The sequence below is a fragment of the Lissotriton vulgaris genome, chromosome 10 (assembly GCF_964263255.1).
Source record: "Lissotriton vulgaris chromosome 10, aLisVul1.2, whole genome shotgun sequence".
Taxonomy (NCBI): domain Eukaryota; kingdom Metazoa; phylum Chordata; class Amphibia; order Caudata; family Salamandridae; genus Lissotriton; species Lissotriton vulgaris.
In genome coordinates, this window is record NC_141698.1 from 558,407,756 (window position 1) to 558,424,040 (window position 16,285).

A 16,285-nucleotide genomic window follows, 5' to 3' on the forward strand; every position below is an offset into this window, starting at 1 on the left:
AGTTCACGGATATCAGTCCCATGTCAGCAGACGCAGACTAAGCTGGCGCTTGACATTGTACCTTGAAGTACATAAGTGGGTGCTTTTACTTTTGTTATCTTACACTTCATCATTGCCACAAATGAACATTGAATTTTTAGTAGCATTGATGCAGCCCATGTATACACTTTCGTTTTCAATGGCATAAGTCGGGGGACTGGAGACAATTCATTATATTTCTCCTCAGGCAAAATATGTATTGACGCACCAATCAATAATTAGAAGTATTACTTTTAGGGCCTGATTACAACTTTGGTGGTGTGGCGCTGGGCCCGCCCAGCTACTACACTGCGAAAGCCGTGGACGGGTCACCCACCAGATTAGGAGTTTCCTCCTGTATGGCAGTTTTTTTTTGGGATGTTCTCACGGCGGTGCCCTGAAAATGGCCACAGCAATGGGAAAGCCATGCCATGCAGGAACTGGGGTGCATGCACACAGGGTGACACATGTTGTGTCCCCCCTTCATGCATCCCCATGCAGAAGAGGCACAATGTTCATGGAGTAGGAACCTCCATGACATCACCGGTGGAGAGGAAACTAATAATATGCTTGGCAATACTATGACGGTCCACCAAGCATATTGCAGCCTCCTGACTGCTGCAACACTCACAGGCAGCCAGTCAAACATGCACATGCTTCTTTGAGGTGAACATCGACATGGCACACCCATTTCTTCACTTTCACTTGATATTGAAACAGATGAACTATTTGATGAAGATTTAAATGTCGATCAGCTTCTTTTGGTGTCGATTTCCCTCAGTTGATGTGGTAACTTGGCCTTATGGGCGTGCATCGAACGTTGCTTCTGGAAAGTTCGGGAAGCCATTTTGTCTTTGTACCATGATGCACCTACTTTTTCCTTCACCATGCACACATCACAGAATGGTTCTCCTTCCCACAGCCTTTGTAGATCTGCCCATTGGTACAACATTTACCTTCCTGTGGGACCGAAAATCTGAAGCACAACTTCTTTTTATGTAGATAATTCACTCTGTGTCCCTTGATCTTGTGCTTTGGCTTAGTTCTCACATCCATGCCTGACTCAGTCTGGTCACCTCCAGCTTCCATGTCAACAGCTTGTCGATCAGACTGCTCTTCTCCTCTGGCAGCCATGAGAACTTGCTCCAAACTAAGAGTTTCTTGCAGCATTCATCGTCTGAATGAATGTGAATGAATCTGACAAGCATCAGTCAGTCATTCTGATGCCTATAGCTTTCTCATCCTTAAATTTATTGACTTACTTTTGTTTGATGAGCATATCCAGTCTATCAACAAATTCGCCAGATTTCTGTGGTTCTTGACTGAAGATGTATGTGCCGTAATCTACATTTGGCATTGGATTGAACTTGAGATTCAAGGCTGCTATGATTTGACCATATGTAATTTCATCATCTTGTGGCATTTTCTTTATGAATTCTTTCACACCTTCACCAGCCAGATATCTAAGGTACTTGATAATTTTCTTGTTATCTATTTCTTCAATCACATCAATAATATCATCAATTTTTTCAAGACAGACACTCCATCTGTTGCCAGTATTCAACTTTTTTAGCGGAAGTGGTTTTAAGAAGGCAGCAGCATTGTAACCATGGTGGAACTTACTGATATGGAGAGTATAGTTCTCTCCACCGCTACTTGGTTACCTTGTTTATGCAAACCATCTCTTAGGCCTTTTGACATGCTTGCCTGTGGACCATCTTGGACAGGAAACAGGACCTCTTTCTTGGTCTCCATTGGAGAAGAAAGCGGTCAAGATTCCGACTACACTCTCAGCTTTAAGCACTTCGGATAACTTTGCAGGTGTTCTGAGCCCCACTTGAGAGCTTTGTTGAGGTGCCGCTTCTGATATGGACAGCTCTGCAAGCACAACCCTGGGTGCTTTCCTGGGGGTCACTCCCTCCAGCGCAGTGGCCTGATGACTCTCTTTACTCAGTACTGGTAAGCAGATGACTGTTCCTTGCATCACTTTACCTTTAAGCCTCTCTTTGTGTTGTCTGTCACCTAGTTGAATCTGCCTATATTGTTGTCCATATGAATGCATGGCTTTGAGTTGTGTAGTAGTGCAGTACCTCTTTGTGTGGTTTTCCCAGCAGGTTCTCAGCCACCAATGTGTAAACTTCTCAGTGATGCTTTCATTAGGGTCAAAAGCTTTTCATTAAGCTGCGGCTGTGCTTTGACTCCACATACACTAAATGTCGATACTGTACTTCGACGGAGGTACACGTGGCACGCACAAGCAGTTTGCTAGACCTTGGCAAACTCTCTGGGAAAGCACTGTCGATCTTTGGTTTACTTATTCCTTATCTCGTCATCAGTTGTAGCGCACTCCCAAACACGGGTACTTGCCAATTACTACGCCACACATGGAGATTAGTATAACACGTCTTTATTCTTCTCCGTGTAACCGCGAAATCAACATTCTAAACCTGAATTAATTCACTATATTCTAATGCTTACATCACAGTTCTACGGAGTCCATCAAGAGCCACAAAGGTTCCATCATTACATACTCACACAACACTACACTGCACAGCTGAATGGATTCAACTGTGGATGGATCCATGTTTGGTTGTAGATTAATGGATAAAGGTGTGGCTGGGTGCTTATGTGCTTGGGTGCAGGTTAATTGATGCCTAGTTGTAAATAGATGTGTGTGAAAAGGCGGATGAATGTTGATGGAAGAAACAGAAGAGTGAATGGGTGAATAGACGTGAGTAGAAGGCTGGATGGACAAATGACTGAGTGGAATGATGAGTTTAAAGAAGAAAGTAGAAGAGGCATTGGAATTGTTTTACAGAATAAGTAATTTTCAAGTTCAGTGCTCTGCTAGTGAATAACAAGTATTTTAACAAATCCACATGTTCTTTGTAACTGGGTTTCATAAAAAGGAGCTTGCCATGTGACTCCCTAAGCCCTGAATAGACACCATTCCAAGCCTTCCTGTGGACTGTTTGCTTGGACTATTAGTCATGCTCAATGCCCCTGCGCCACTCACACTGCTCGCAGACTCTAGTGCTAAAATAGAAAAGCACTAGAAATTACATAATCAGACAACAGGAATCCCTATTATATGTTTTCAAATGATTATCAGTGCCTATTTATTCTCTTTGCATATCTAGTTACCCCCTTTAAATTAAAATGTGTCTGCACAAGAACTTCTGAGGTAATTAGGCCCAACCACTTCCACAATTTGGCTCCTCCCTTTGACCCAGTCACTGGGATCACACAACTCACTATGCACAAGACTGAGCAGCGGGCAGAAGGGGTGCACATGGAAATATTGCAAGCATCCAATAATCTTACAGAAGTTGGGTTACATACTCCTCTTAACTCTGGACAACAATGAAATGAAGGAAGAATTTCGGAATAGGGAGAGGCTTCAGCTACAATCAGGAGTCCAGGGGGGTCGAGGATCTCTATGATTTGAATAATAATGTGGAGTAATTTGTCAAGTTTGAAGTCAAGAGATTTAGCTCAGGTGAATGTTTTTGAAGAACGGCCTGTGACTTTAAATTGGTTTGAATTTTAGGTCTGAACCTAGCATCAACTGTTCCTTCAATACCCAGCCAATCATTTAAGATTTTTAGTCGGATTTCATGGCCAATGGCATAAAAAGCCACTGAAAGTTTGAGGAGGACTAGCAGATAGAAATTCCATTCACCAAACAGACTTAAAATGTAATTCAGAATTTTGAAAGTGCTCAGGAAAGGATTGCTACTAGTGTACTTTTATATTTCGTTGGGGACACATATTTCCAGAGTGTTATAGAGGAAAGAGAAGTCTGGGTTGGCATGTATTTGTGTATTATCAGTGTTGTGTCTTGCAATATTTTATAGCGGATCCCATTTGGCTTGGACGTCGGTGTCAGAGCGCCATGTCTTGAAAGCTGGTTTTAGAACGTTGAGTTCACTGCTACATGCAGCCGAATAAAGACGTGCTATACTAAGCTCCATTTGTGGCGTGGCCATTGGCAGGTACCCATGCTGGGCAGACGTTATGATCAGAGAATAAGGAGAAATTCTGGTAACCATTTTACACTCATCAGCTGATGAAAGCATTGTATTAGCTGCTCATGAACTCTCCTTCTTTGACTGAAGCAAGGTTACCTGATTAAAGCTCTCGCTGATACTCATACCAAAGCAAAACTCTGAATTGCCTCCTATAAATATATGGATAAAAACACTGATACTGCTAATAATGATGCAGACATTTGGCTTTCCAAAAGGGTAGTCTGTGAGGAAAGGAAGATGTAGTCATTTAGGTTCACTGACTAAATATATTCTCTAGAAATATCGAGATACAAAAATATTGTCACATAAATATCAATGTCAAAATTATCATCATCCTATACTTATAATGGTAAGTACAAAAATATTGTGAACAAATATTGTTGTCAGTTATATAGTTGTATAAAATATAGTTTTTTCAATATATATACATTTAAATAGTAAATATTAAATATAATAAATATTAACATTAATATAATAAAAATATAATATACTTAAAATGTATTTATTAAATATATCATTAAACTGATTAAAAAAGTTACACACACATATATATACATATACATTTAAATACATCTAGTTAAAAAACTATTATTAAACTAATGATTAAAAAATATGTAATATACATATATATAAATCAATATATTTTATTATATATATATATATATATATATAGTTACCCACTGGCGATCGCCAGTAGGTAGTTATAGTTAAAACCAGTTTCCATAGGAAATCTGCAACATTCTATTTGGTATAACTTTGGGGCCGGTGGACGAATCTTTGCAAATTTCTCTAAGAAAATGGCCTGCTCCACTCTGCTCCTTCCCTGAAAGTTTGGGGGTGATTCGTAAAGCGGGGGCCGAGAAAAAAGGGGGGTCCCAAAATGTATTTTGTATTGTGGAGAGGTGTGGCTCGCTGGTTAGAGGCGGCAGACCTGTAAGCAGAGAACGGCCCGGGACCAGGGTTCAATTCCCGACACGGCAGGGTCGTGGACCAGGGGTCAACGGACTCGATAATTCTCGCCTCAGTGCCTACTCTAACCTGGGAACACACTCGGTAACTCTGGGCATTAAGCTTGCCTCATCTCTACAACGGCCCCCCACAGAAGCCAGGGATGCCTGGTTTCACCCTGGAGATACCCAGTAATGGACCATCTCACAGGGAAAACCAGGATGGGTTCCCCAGCGGTCTACAGCGCCAGGACACTCGGTTAGAGTAACAGTGCGCTTTACAAATATCCCACATTTACATTTACATTTACATTTACATTTACATTTTCCCCATGCAATTTTCCTTAGGACATTTAGCCAGGGCTACAGCCCGAACGGCTGAACGGAATTACACCAAATTTGGCAAAAAGGTAGAGTTCTGCTTGCAGAACACGCTTTTCGTTGAATGGTGTAAATCTGTTCAAAAGTTCCTGAGAAAATCATAAGTATATATATAGAAGCTTACCGTACTCTGTACAGTAGGCGTACCTTCCTGAGCACGAGCTGCATGCTAATTGGATGTCAACTGTCTGTCAACACTCCAAACCAGGCAGTGTTGGCAGCCATGTTGTGCCTCGGTAGAAACGAGTCACAAGAAAGCTGAAAACAAACGCGCAAAACACGCAAAGGGGGCAGGGTAGGCACACCCTGACCCCCTAGGCCTGCTCAGGGGATCCCACAAGGACCCCAAAGGCCCCCAAAAAATGTTGTTTTTAAAAATAAATATCGTGGGGTATGCGTACGTATGCGTACCCCGTGAAAAAAAACAAAAAACCTGGTCTGCTTTTTTTAAAATTAGCCCCCGGGGGGACCAAATCCCGGGGGCAAATTTTTAAAAAAGTGTGGGGGGGCCCAATCCCCCCCACACTTCCCCGGGGTCCGCCAGCACCTGGGGCAAAGTAATTATGCTAGCAGGGGCACACACCCCACCCGCAGCCCCGGGGATCGCCACCCCCGGGGGCTTTGTTAAAAAAAAAAATCTGTGCGGGGGTGCTCAAGCCCCCCACACGCCCAGGGGACCGCCACCTATGCAAAATAGGGGGGTCCGTGACGGACCCCTCAGCCCCAGGGACCACCACCCAACGGGGCTTCATAGATGTTGGGAGGGGGGCCACGAAGCCCCCCTTCTGGAGCCCTTGATGGCCCTGGGTACCGCCACCTCCCAGGGCCATCTCCTGCAGTGTCCCACGGTGCCTACCCCTGGGACACTGCTGTTTGCTGTGGTAGGGCGGGAGCTTCGTGGCTCCCACCCTACTACAGAAAACTGCTTTGATTTTTGAAAGAGAGAGCAGGAAACCTGCTCTCTCTTTTAAAATTCAAAGCCGATTGCTTTTCTGTATAGGGAGCAGCATATTATCTGCTCCCCAAGCAGAAAAGCAATGCCACCTCCCGCAGGATGCGGGGAGCCGGCAGGGACCGTGGCGGTCTTTGGGACCACCCCACGGGCCCCAGCGTGGAAGGCCAGGCCCTGGGGGATGGGGTCCCTGGGGCCAGAAGTGGCCTGGGAGGGGGCCACACGGCCCCCCTCCCCCCAATTTTTTTTTTAAAAGGCCGACCCCGGGGGATGGGGTCCCCGGGGCCATAAGGGGGGCATAGGAGGGGGGCTGCAGCCCCCCTCCACAAAAAATTAAGTTGGCCATGCCCCGGGGGATGGGGTCTCTGGGGCCAAAATAGGCCACCGGAGGGGGGCCACACGGCCCCCTTCCCAATTAAAAAAAAAATTGAGGGCAGGCCCTGGGGGATGGGGTCCCCAGGGCCAAAAAAAAAGAAAAAGAAGGAGGGAGAAGCGGAATCGGGTTGAGGCCACGCCCCCTCCCTGCACCTCTTTGAAAATGCACCCCCTGGTGTGTTTGCAGAGGGGGAAGTAATTCTCCTCACATACTGGGGTCCCTGGGACCAACTAGCCCACCAGGAGACTCCAGTATGGTCCGGGGGCTCCCTTGCAGAGACGTGTAAAGAGGCCACGCCCCTTTTTACACCTCTCTGCAATGGAGCCCCCTGGCGCATACTGGAGGTTGCTGGTGGGCTACTTGGCCCCCAGGGACTCCCAGTATGCAAGGGGAATTCGTTCCCTCTCTGAAAAAGCACCAGGGGGCTGTGTTTCAGAGAGGTGTAAAAAGGGGCGTGGCCTCTTTACACCTCTCTGCAACGCAGCCCCCGAGCGCATACTGGAGGTTCCTGGTGAGCAAGTTGGACCCAGGGACCCCTAGTATGCAAGGGGAATTAGTTCCCCCTCTGCAAACGCGCCAGGGGGCTGCGCTGCAGAGAGGTGTAAAAAGGGGCGTGGCCTCATTACACCTCTCTGCAACGCAGCCCCCTGGCGCATACTGGAGGTTCCTGGTGTGCTAGTTGGCCCCCAGGGACCCCCAGTATGCAAGGGCACTTAATCCCCCAACTTAGAACGCGTTACGGTGGCATGTTTGCACAGTGGTGAAGTAGGGGGCGGGGCTTAAGGTGACATGTGTGTAAACACGCCCGGTGGCACGTTTGAGGTTGGGGAATATATTCCTCTTCAATCCAGAGGTCCCCTAGAGGCCAACTAGTCCAACGGGTACCTCTAGTAAGTGCCACGGAGCTGCGTTGCAGAGTGTTGTAAAAAGGGGGCATGCCCTCTGAACACCTCTCTGCAACGCAGCTCCCTGGCGCAAACTGGAGGCACCTGATGGGCTAGTTGGCTCACAGGTGACCTCAGGATTGAAAAGGAATATATTCCCCAACCTAAAACGCGCCACAGGGCGTGTTACATGTGTCCTCAGGCCCAGCCCCCTTCCTTCACTATTGAGCAAAATATTCCTGTAAAATCAGCCGAACTACGAATTCCGATTTACTCACCTGTTATCACGAGAGACATCAGTGCTGCATCTTTGAGCCCAGGATGGACCCTGAAAAGTAAATGTAACCATACTTACAGTAACTTGAATTTCCTTCCATAGGCTAACATTGACATGTTTTACTTGGGAATTCTTCTAAGTGTGGAGTTTTGGAACTTTAAAAAATTCCTCTAAAATCAGCCGAACTACGAATTCTGATTTACTCACCTGTTATCAAAAGAGACCTCAGTGCTGCATCTTTCAGCCCACTACTGATCCTGAAAAAAGATTCTAATCGTATTTACAGTAACTTGAATTTCCTTCCATAGGCTAACATTGACTGGTTTCACTTGGAAATTTTTCCAAGTGTGGAGTTTTGGAACTTAAAAAAATTCCTCTAAAAACAGCCGAAGTATGAATTCCGATTTACTCACCTGTTATCAGGATAGACCTCAGTGCTGCATCTTTCAGCTCACTAATGTTCCTGAAAAGTAAATTTAACTGTACTTACCAGTAACTTGAATTTTCTTCCATAGTATATCATTGCCTGCTATATAAAATATATAAATTAAAAAAAATGTAATAACATTTATTTTTCAATTTATATAATAAAGATGTAATGTAATTTAAAAAATAAAATATCTAGAAATAAATCATTTAAAATAATGTAGTAAATCAGTATAAAAAAATAACAATACATTTAAAAATGGTCACTTACAAAACCTTTGAAATTCACTGTAAAAACACCATTGGTTTCAGCCACATTGTAGTTAAAAATTAGCATTTAAAAAACCTTAGAATTTCACTGAAAAAAACATAGGTTTCACCCACGTTAAAGTTAAAAATTAGCATTTAAAAAACCTTAGAAATTCACTGAAAAAACCATAGATTTCACACACATTATAGTTAAAAATTAGCATTTAAAAAAACCTTAGAAATTCATTGAAAAACCATAGGTTTCACACATGTTATAGTTAGCTGGACATTTCACTCATACAAAACCATTGAAATTCCCCCGTTATAGTTAACTATAACTCGCGCGCCCGCAATGCACTGCTGATGACGTCACATATTACATCACTCATGACATGGTCAGTGACATCACTCATGACATCACTGATGGCATCTGAAATGACATCACTGATGAAATCATCCTTGTGAAAGAGTGACAGACCTCCTCTCAGCGTAATCGCGTAATATAACCCTTGATACACACATTCAAAAATAGAAACTAAAATTTTCAAAATAAATTGAAAAACCAATTCCAGTTAGAACAACCTATTCAGTAGTTCTAAAATCTACCTACACACCCAGTCATTCACTAACAGTTCTGTATGGGCACTCATACATGTACTCACTCATCATATGTACTCATACACCTATACTTCTTATTACACACCAACACTCATCTATAGAGTTACTCACACACAAACTCACACATGCAAATAAACTATCAAACATCCATTTACTTGCATATACAGCTATACACCCACCACTACACTTACTTCTACAGAATCGTACACATACTTACTCTCCTAAACAATCACTTATAGAAACACATACTTATTTATACAGGATCTCTTACAATCTCTCGCTCTCACATATACTCACTTATATACATCACTTATATACATCAATACTCACATATACTAGTTTAAAACATATGTAGTTACTCATAAAGATACTATTGAGACAGTGATTCACTCACTAACATACCCATACACACACTCATCCACCCATACAGTCCTGCACACATGTTGTCTTCAAAACACATGCAAACAATGAGTCGCTCATTAATGCATCTATGCGGTAAGTAATACCCCCACCAAACCATACAGACACTCATACTGATACTCTAAAAACCAACTAATAACCCATATCGACACTCATGTAGCTAATCACCAACCCATGCAGCCACGTATACACAAAGTGAGACACTGATACAGATATTTACATATTTAAACATTACTCGCTAATACATGCATTCACTAAGATACACTTAATAAGTCAGTTATACAATATTTTTTACAACAAAAAACATCCATTTAGACACTTATTTACACATTTATTTTTCTATCGACCTTTAGATATACATATATAAAACATATTTATTTTTCAGAAAGACACACATTCACTGGATGATGTCATCAGTGATGTCATTAGTGATGTCATTTGAGATGTCATCAGTGATGTCATGAGTGATGTCACTGACAATGTCATGAGTGATGTAATATGTGACATCATCAGCAGTGCATTGAGGGCGTGCGAGTTATAGTTAACTATAACAGGGGAATTTCAATGGTTTTGTATGAGTGAAATGTCCAGCTAACTATAACATGCGTGAAACCTATGGTTTTTAAGTGAATTTCTAAGGTTTTTTAAATGCTAATTTTTAACTATAACGTGTGTGAAACCTATGTTTTTTTCAGTGAATATATATATATATATATTATGAGAAAAGTACAAGCGCACATCCCTTCTAGTAGCAATTATCCAAATGGCATTCAGCCACGGCAATCCAAAAACAATTTTTTCTCACTCTCCTTGTGGTCCTCAAGGAGACATGTACAATGTTCGTTATTATTCAAAGTCCATTTATTAATAAATTCTTTCTTTTGCCTGTGGCTGTGACGGTGTGGCAAAAGAAAGAATTTATTAATAAATGGACTTTGAATAATAACGAACATTGTACATGTCTCTTTGAGGACCACAAGGAGAGTGAGAAAAAATTGTTTTTGGATTGCCGTGGCTGAATGCCATTTTGATAGTAGCTACTAGAAGGGATGTGCGCTGGTACTTTTCTCATAATTTGTGTATGATATTCCGCCTCACCTTGAGTGAGTAGGATATCGTGGATTGTTGCTTCTAGGTGGATAAGCACGACACCAGAACAGCACTCCCACAGAGTGTGTCTAATGTATAATATTTGAATTTACAACAAGGGAAATATCTTTTTGTAGATGTGCTGATCATACAAAGCAAAACCACCGTTTGTGCGCTGTTGTCTGAATATATATATATATATATATGCACAAATACCCAAGATAAAATATTTTAAAAAACAATCCATTTTAATTAAAATAAAAAAAAAACATAATAAAATTATTTTACACCTTAAAAACATTACTAATTAAAAAAATATATTATGAACATTATTATATATATTGTAACAGTATAAACAAAACTATAATATTTTACATTTATTACATATACTATTCCGACTACAATTTATTCAAACGTAGACAAACAATTTGACTAAAGAGGAATTACATTTACTAGTTCCACTTCATGCAATGCAACAGTAGGAAAACCATTACATTACACAGGGGTCAAAGTTACTATACCCACTCCACTGAGTGCAACAGTGGGGAAAGTCTTGGATTGCGGAGGGATACAATTTACTATTCCCAATCAACTGAGTGCAACAGTTGGTAGAGTGTTGGATTGCGGAGAGGTAACAACTCTATTCCCACTTCAGTCAGTGGAACAGTAGGGAAAGTGATGGATTGTGGAGGTGTAAAGTTTACTATTTCCACTCCAGCCAATGCAACAGTATGGTCAGTGACATCACTCTTGACATCACTGATGGCATCTGAAATGACATCACTGATGACATCATCCTTGTGAAAGAGTGACAGACCTCCTCTCAGCATAATCGCGTAATATAACCCTTGATACACACATTCAAAAATAGAAACTAAAATTTTCAAAATAAATTGAAAAACCAATTCAAGTTAGAACAACCTATTCAGTAGTTCTGAAATCTACCTACACACCCAGTCATTCACTAACAGTCCTGTATAGGCACTCATACATGTACTCACTCATCATTTGTACTCATACACCTATACATCTTATTACACACCAACACTCATCTATAGAGTTAATCACACACAAACTCACACATGCAAATAAACTATCAAACATCCATTTACTTGCATATACAGCTATACACCCACCACTACACTTACTTCTACAGAATTGTACACATACTTACTCTCCTAAACAATCACTTATAGAAACACATGCTTATTTATACAGGATCTCTTACAATCTCTCGCTCTCACATATACTCACTTATATACATCAATACTCACATATACTAGTTTAAAACATATGTAGTTACTCATAAAGATACTATTGAGACAATGATTCACTCACTAACATACCCATACACACACTCATCCACCCATACAGTCCTGCTCACATGTTGTCTTCAAAACACATACAAACAATGAGTCGCTCATTAATGCATCTATGCAGTAAGTAATACCCCCCACCAAACCATACAGACACTCATACTGATACTCTAAAAACCAACTAATAACCCATATCGACACTCATGTAGCTAGTCACCAACCCATGCAGCCCCTTATACACAAAGTGAGACACTGATACAGATATTTACATATTTAAACATTACTCGCTAATACATGCATTCACTAAGATACACTTAATAAGTCAGTTATACAATAATTTTTACAACAAAAAACATCCATTGAGACACTTATTCACACATTTATTCTTCTATCGACCTTTAGATATACATATATAAAACATATTTATTTTTCAGAAAGACACACATTCACTGGATGATGTCATCAGTGATGTCATTAGTGATGTCATTTGAGATGTCATCAGTGATGTCATGAGTGATGTCACTGACAATGTCATGAGTGACGTATTATGTGACATCATCAGCAGTGCATTGAGGGCGCGCGAGTTATAGTTAACTATAACAGGGGAATTTCAATGGTTTTGTATGAGTGAAATGTCCAGCTAACTATAACATGCGTGAAACCTATGGTTTTTCAGTGAATTTCTAAGGTTTTTTAAATGCTAATTTTTAACTATAACGTGTGTGAAACCTATGTTTTTTTCAGTGAATATATATATATATATATATATATTATGAGAAAAGTACCAGCGCACATCCCTTCTAGTAGCTATTATCCAAATGGCATTCAGCCACGGCAATCCAAAAACAATTTTTTCTCACTCTCCTTGTGGTCCTCAAGGAGACATGTACAATGTTCGTTATTATTCAAAGTCCATTTATTAATAAATTCTTTCTTTTGCCTGTGGCTGTGACGGTGTGGCAAAAGAAAGAATTTATTAATAAATGGACTTTGAATAATAACGAACATTGTACATGTCTCTTTGAGGACCACAAGAAGAGTGAGAAAAAATTGTTTTTGGATTGCCGTGGCTGAATGCCATTTGGATAGTAGCTACTAGAAGGGATGCGCGCTGGTACTTTTCTCATAATTTGTGTATGATATTCCGCCTCACCTTGAGTGAGTAGGATATCGTAGATTGTTGCTTCTAGGTGGATAAGCACGGCACCAGAACAGCACTCCCACAGAGTGTGTCTAATGTATAATATTTGAATTTACAACAAGGGAAATATCTTTTTGTAGATGTGCTGATCATACTAAGCAAATAAACCGTTTGTTGTCTGAATATATATATATATATATATATATGCACAAATACCCAAGATAAAATATTTAAAAAAACAATCCATTTTAATTAAAATAAAATAAAAAACATAATAAAATTATTTTACACCTTAAAAACATTACTAATTAAAAAAATATATTATGAACATTATTATATATATTGTAACAGTATAAACAAAACTATAATATTTTACATTTATTACATATACTATTCCGACTACAATTTATTCAAACGTAGACAAACAATTTGACTAAAGAGGAATTACGATTACTAGTTCCACTTCATGCAATGCAACAGTAGGAAAACCATTACATTACACAGGGGTCAAAGTTACTATACCCACTCCACTGAGTGCAACAGTGGGGAAAGTCTTGGATTGCGGAGGGATACAATTTACTATTCCCAATCAACTGAGTGCAACAGTTGGTAGAGTGTTGGATTGCGGAGAGGTAACAACTACTATTCCCACTTCAGTCAGTGGAACAGTAGGGAAAGTGTTGGATTGTGGAGGTGTAAAGTTTACTATTTCCACTCCAGTCAATGCAACAGTAGGGAAAGTCTTGTATTGCGGAGGGATAACATTTACTATTCCCAGTCCACTGAGTGCAACAGTATTCAATTCAATTCGACTTTATTCGGTTAAAATCAAATAACCATAAAAGTACATAAAAATTCATCATTCAAATACATAGAAAATACATTACAGGAAAAACATCAAGACGACTAAAATTATGTTATATGCAGTGTAGTTAAATGCAACAGTAAGGAAAGTGTTGGTTTGCAGAGTGGTAACATTTACTATTCCCACTCTAGTCAGTGCAACAGTAGAAAAAGACTTGGATTGCAGAGAGGTAAAATGTACTATTCCCACTCCAGTCAGTGCAACAGTAGGAAAAGTCTTGGATTGCGGAGGGATACAATGTACTATTCCCACTCCACTGAGTGCAACAGTAAGGAAAGTGTTGGATTGTGGAGAGGTAAAATGTACTATTCCCACTCCAGTCAGTGCAACAGTAAGGAAAGGTTTAAATGTGTGCGGTACTATACTTCACCCCTTGTGTATTGTACTTATGCGAGCACACACACACTCAGCACACAATTTAGGTCAGGGGTGAATAAGCACACAGCTGGGGAACTTTTTAAAAGGTGAGTGAGCCTTTAGGCATCACTACAGTGACACAGAGTAAAAAGGACCTGTTCACTACTACCGAAGACAACACAGTATGCTGCCACCACCTTGCTTGAGCGACTTCACTCCTAGTGAAGGAGGTAGCCTTCCACCACTAGGAGGGCAGCGCTTTGGGTGCCCCTCCTTGTCCAACAAGACAGCAATCTGTGAGACAGGTCTGTGGCATGGTGCCCACACATGATCTGTGTTCGCCTATGACTCAAACTCTGCATTAGAGATCCAGACAACTGTACAGTTGGCAACTCAGGGAAGTGGGATACACGTCTCTACCATGCAGAGGACTTTTCAGTCCCAACATACATGTAGCCAAACCTTCCTACTTAGCTCTTCCCAATCAGTAGGTCTATCCTTCATCATCCCCCATCACCCTCTGCAACTGCTGTTCATCTGAATGGAATGTATTTATTGTGCTAAAGCAACAGAAAATGAAGAAACTGTATAAATAAACATAGCTGTGAGAAGCATACTCTGCATTGTATCTTACAAGGCACAGAGAATCCTAAATCCTGACTCATGACCACAGAAGGCTGGATGACACCACACCACCTAGAATTCTTACTTGTCTACCTAAAGAACTGCAAGCATGACACATATACCTACCTTCAGTTTTTCTACTACTTCCAATAAACTCTCTCGGCAACTCATTAGACTTTTGTTTCTTCAAAAACATTAAGTCTATCCAACATACACTACCACAAATGAACAGTTGCACAATTTGTTGTTTCATCAAGAGTTGTGTAGGGGAAGTGAGAACTGCTATCTAACCTGGTGAAGTCCACATTGGTTCAACTAAAAGAAACACCACATGCTATATCAGCAGCAGACCTCAACTGATACAGCTGCACTGCCCTGTGAGTGAATCTTGAATATTCTCACAAATGCCATGCATGTTGCTATGAAGCTAAGCTGCATCAGAAATAAGTGCATGACAAATGTTTAGCATGTCTAAATGACCCCAATCTGTAACAAACAGAGAAACTCTACACCTACAGACCCCCCCCCTTAAGGGTGAGACTCTCGAAACATAGTTCACCTGTGGACCATTCTATCCTCCAGATTGTGTTTCATTTCTTACTAACGTGCATTCTGCTGCAAACTGAAGACCTTTCTCTAATGAAACCCCAGATAAACACCTGATTGTACAACAACCACCAAACACCATCGCTCCCATTCTACTCTCCTCCAGGTCTTTGTATCACTACTATATCTTCAAAGTTATTCTCAATGATCTTGATTTAAATACCCTGCAGCATTAAAATACAACATCCTTTCTCCTCTAGAAGACACATAGTGGCCTATAAATACATGACTGGAAAGGGGCGACCACTCGGTCCCCCCGAACGTATGGTTGGGTGCACCGATCCGACCGGGAAACCATTTTGGGTGGGGGGCGTGTCTCGGCTGGTATGCCCGAAGCGGCGTAGCCGGGGCGCGCCTTTTCCCGCCCAAGAGGGGTTGTCCTAGACACCTACACCATTGGCCACGCCCAGTAGGCGTACCGGCGGAGGGTACACGCCCTCCCTGAAGAGGAATAAAGAGAGCGGGATTTCGAAGAAGCGTCCTCTTGTTCCTGTGCTTGGAAGCTGCACCCACTCGTTGCACGTGAGCCCTCGACGGAACAAGGAGCAATTTTGAGAACTTGTAATTCTTGTGTTTCTCTTTCAGTGACTTCGAGGCGAAGGATCCAGGACCGTGTTGATCGACTCGGAGCGGATAATCGAAACAATGTCTGACAAGAAGACAGGAAAGGGTTCCGAGACAGACAAAGTGCTTCGCATGTTGGTGAAC